The following is a 5000-nucleotide window of genomic DNA, read 5'->3' on the forward strand; positions in this document are numbered from 1 at the left end:
TGTCCGTTATCGCTGTCATCTCTCTGATATTTTGTAAAACAACCGTTCCATTCAACACTTCCTTGGTAAACTAAATCACATCACAAACATTCTCTCCAGAAATACACTCGCTGCAGGAGCCTAACGAAAGGACCTTGAGTACCAAACTTGTAAGACATCCTGGATATATCTCCAATGGGAAGACATTGCTATCGGTGACTCAGATGACTCCAACACACCATTCTCTGTGACGTCAGTACTGGTTTGCCGTGCCTTTTCATACCTATCTCCATGTGCCGACTGGTTTTTTAATTGATCCATTGCCTATCACACCCTTAGCACCTATTTACTGCACAGTTACTGAAGTTTCAAGCTCTTAGGGATGGCATTACTGAAAATGCCAAGGACTGGGTCCACACCTATACTTCACGTCAAACTTCGAAACTGCGTCGGCAAATGGTTTCGGGTGTAGGTACTTTTCATCAACTTCCGGTTCGTTTTGCCCACATTCACGATGATGTGGTTGGCCCCTTATCCATGTCACAATCGTACCGTTACATTTTAACAGCCATCAATTGCTCCGCTTGCTGTCCTGAAGCCATCCCTATGCAAGAGGCAGCATCTGCCTCATGAACTACTACTTTAATTTAAGGATGGATAACAAGATTCTGTATCGAGGAGCATATTACATCCGACATGGGTACAACTTTCACTTCTCAATGATGACTAATTTATCTTATGGCGGATGTTCGAAATATGACTTTGGACACTTTGGATACTTTCGTGCCTCGGTTGCTATGGTCATATTCGTAGAAGGTAACGGACTGTTGATAAAAAGTAATTTCGCGAAATGCTGATGAGAAAGTGTGAAATGGATATTGAAAGAATAATACATTTATCAATTGCTCGTCATGTTGGGCAGATTGCAGAACAGTGACTTTCCCCACTCCTCCAAAGCCAAATATTTTTTTTTAAAGACGGAAAGAACTTTAAAAAATGTACACTATAAAAGATAGCTGTTTTATTCTAGGTAATAGAAGGAAAGCAGTTGACAATTGTATATTGCTTACATATTTGAAGATAAACAGTAAGTACCGATATTAGTTTTTTAATTGAATTTCGTCTAGTAAATTGATCCTATGTGTTACATAATTCAATTACATTTAGTTAATATTTAATTAGTGTATTCAGATATAAATGCAATAGCCGAACGTATAAATACACTTTCTCAGAAGAGATAAACTGTTTGAATATGGAAGAAACACCGAATTATCACCTTCCTATGTCGCTTGAAACGCGGAAATATTTTGTCCAAATGTTTTAGTCTTAATTAAACGATTGTTTTTATTGGCTGAAACTCCATTAACTCATTAACAAATGGGGAGGAAAATAAAGCGAAATATACATTTGGGCCGTTGCAGCTATTGCAAATGAACATGGGTGAAATTAATCATGATTCTAATTTGCAAAATACAATGAGTTCCCACATATCGCCAGACTCATTCTGGACCCCCCCCCCCAAAAAAAAAAAAAAAAAAAACAGCAGCTGGAATTACTTTTGTGTAAAACTGAACACTTCCATAGTAATGTCCTCGATTATTATTATTTTTTTTTTTTTTCATGCGCTATCCAAACACTCTTCATAACCGTGACGATAAATGTTTTTTCGCATTCAATGCTATTTTCTGGGTCGGTGGATGTATCACAGTTATTATTTCGGGTATAAAAAGGGATTTTGTTGTATTACTCCTTTTGACGAATGTTAGTACAGTCTGCTCGAAATACTATAATTATTTTTCCTGGAAATAGTATTTGTTTCGGGTCCGAAGTGCAGTAGCTAGTATTCCATTATTTTTTTTTTTGATAATGAGCTTTTATGTGAATATGCATTCATATATATATATATATATATATATATATATATATATATATATATATATATATATATATATATATATATGCATACACACATATATGTATATATGTATATATACATGTATATGTATATGTATACATATATATGTACATATATGATAAATTTTGCACATTTAGACGTGTTTTTCATATTCAAATAAGTCTTATTTCGTGGCAAAATGGTATCTTCACTGTCATGGCAGCTTCCTGGACCAGGGTTCGATTCCCGGCCGGTCAGAAGCTATTGTCTTTGAGTGGTTCCGCCTTGGGGCTCTGATCTCGAGGTTGATAAGAGAATCCAGGCATTAATGTATTTAAATATATGGCTTAATTGATATATATATATATATATATATATATATATATATATATATATATATATATATATATATATATATATATATATATATACACACACATATATATATATATATATTATTTTTATTATTATTATTATTATTATTTGCTAAGTTACAACCTTCGTTGGAAAAGGGGGATTTATAAGACCAGGGGCCCCAAAAAGGGAAAATAGCCCAATGAGGAAAGGAAACAAGGAAAAATGAAATATTTTAAGAGTAACAACATTAAAATAAATCTTTCCTTTATAAACTAAAAACTTAACAAAACAATAAGAGAATTAACATGAAATAGTGCGACCAAGTGTACCCTCCAGCAAGAGAATTCTAACCCAATACAGTGGAAGATCATGGTACAGATATATATATAAATATATATATATATATATATATATATATATATATATATATATATATATATATACACATATATATATATATATAGATATATATATATATATATATGTATATATATATATCCAACAAGTGTGGAAACTTCTGTTTTGTAGTGACCTATCAAGTCAAAGGTTAGGGCCGCAGCCGATGACTGCAAGGGCATGGTGTCGTAAAAACATTGCCAAAGTAGAATTCATACTTGGTACGGAAACCGACCTCTTAATATAAGGATAATTTTGGGAAAGAAGTTCCATTTGATAATGATAATTCGAAGTTTTCAATTGAGTTTACTTTGAAAATTTCTTTTATTCTGATATATTTATAGTATGAATGAATTAATTTAACTCTACCCTTTGCGTAGTTTTTGTTTATTTTGCGTCTATTTTCTTTGTTTACAAATTGATTTGAGACATCACGTGACGTTTTCATTTGTAGTATACCTCAATTAAGATGTTAATATTCCAAATACCTTTGATTTTTCCATATCTAGATATTTGATTATTTACCAAAAATCTGGAAAGTAATGTGAGTATTATGGATTGGCTTACATCCGGGAATTTCAGTCCGGTTTTACAATTCATGGCTGTACCACTTATCTGTTTTGTTAGTTCTCAAGTCTCAGGCTGCAGTGATTTGGTTAATGGTTTTATTTTTTTCAACTTTTGTTTTTCATTAGTTCACTATGGCCATTTTACATACATCTACCTAAAGTCTCTCGAGCCAAATCGTGAGTTTTCATTTTTCTCAAAAGTTCTGTGAAGCTGATTTTCGATAATGATGATAGAAATGGTGTCAATGAACATTCAGACGAGATCTGGTTGAGGTTGTAAAGGTGTAAAGGAAGCAATTCATAATACTAAATTCCTTATGATTACATTATTTTTTTTTGTGTATATTGGGCTCTAAGCTTCAGTTTACCATAAATATTCTGAAACAGTGTTCCAAACTTTACGGATGTATTTATGTCCTTAGATGTAAATACTTGAAAGTTTCGTAGATAAAGAACAGTTATTCAAAGACATCTCTTATCATATTTTAGATATTTTTGAAGCAAGTGTGTAGTTTGGATATGAAATATTATTATTATTATTATTATTATTATTATTATTATTATTATTATTATTTTTATTTTTATTATTATTATTTATTTGTTTTTAGTATTATTATTATTATAATTATTATTATTATTATTATTATTATTATTATTATTATTATAAAGAGGTAGATTTACCAGCAAAAATTATCGTACTGAGTAAATTAATAGAAAAAAAAATTGAATGAAAAATGGGAATAATAGCATATCTTAATAATTCCTGGGAATATACAGTAATGCAATATGCCTTTGCAATCCAAGTAATTGCCACATTCTGGTCGGCAGTTATTATTATTATTATTATTATTATTATTATTGTTATTATTATTATTATTATTATTATTAAATGCTAAGCTACAACCCCAGTTGGAAAAGCAGGACGCTATAATTCCAGGGGCCCCAACAGGGAAAATAGCCCAGTGAGGAAAGGAAACAAGGGAAAATAAAATATTTTAAGAATAGTAACACCGTTAAAATAAATATTTCCTATATAAACAATAAAAACTTCAACAAAACAAGAAAAGAAAGTAGATAGAACAGTGTGCCACAGTGTACGCCCAAGCAAGAGAAATCTAACCCAATACAGTGGAAGACCATGGTACAGAGGGTATAACACTACCCAAGACTACAGAACAATGGTTTGATTTTGGAGTGTCCTTCTAGAAAAGCTGCTTACCATAGCTAAAGAGTCTCTTCTACCCATACCAAGAGGAAAGTAGCCACTGAACAATTACATTGCAGTAGTTAACCCCTTGGGTAAAGAAAAATTGTTTGGTAATCTCAGTGTTGTCAGGTGTATGAGGACAGAGGAGAATCTGTAAAGAATAGTCCAGACTATTCGGTGTCTGTGTAGGGCCGTAGGCAAAGGGAAAAAACCGTAACCAGAGAAAAGGATCCAATGTACGGACCCCCTAACTCTAGCGGTAGTATCTCAACGTGTATCTGTACCTTGTCATTGTACTTCATGGTAAAGATTAACTATACTTAATTCATTTCTAGTTTGTTTAGTCATATATTTATTTCTATTTTTAGTTTGACCTTCATATGAAATCCTTGCTATTCTTTACATTTTCTCCTCTGTCCTTGCTTGAGGGTACACTCGGGCACACAATTCTATCTTATTTTACTTCCTCTTGTTTGTTTAAAGTTTTAATAGTTTATATAGGAGATACTTATTTTATTATTGTTGCTCTTTTTAAAATATTTCATTTTTCTTTGTTTCCTTTCCTTCACTTAGCTATTTTCCCTATTAGAGTCCCGAG

Source organism: Palaemon carinicauda, chromosome 3 (genome assembly GCF_036898095.1).
Source record: "Palaemon carinicauda isolate YSFRI2023 chromosome 3, ASM3689809v2, whole genome shotgun sequence".
NCBI lineage: Eukaryota > Metazoa > Arthropoda > Malacostraca > Decapoda > Palaemonidae > Palaemon > Palaemon carinicauda.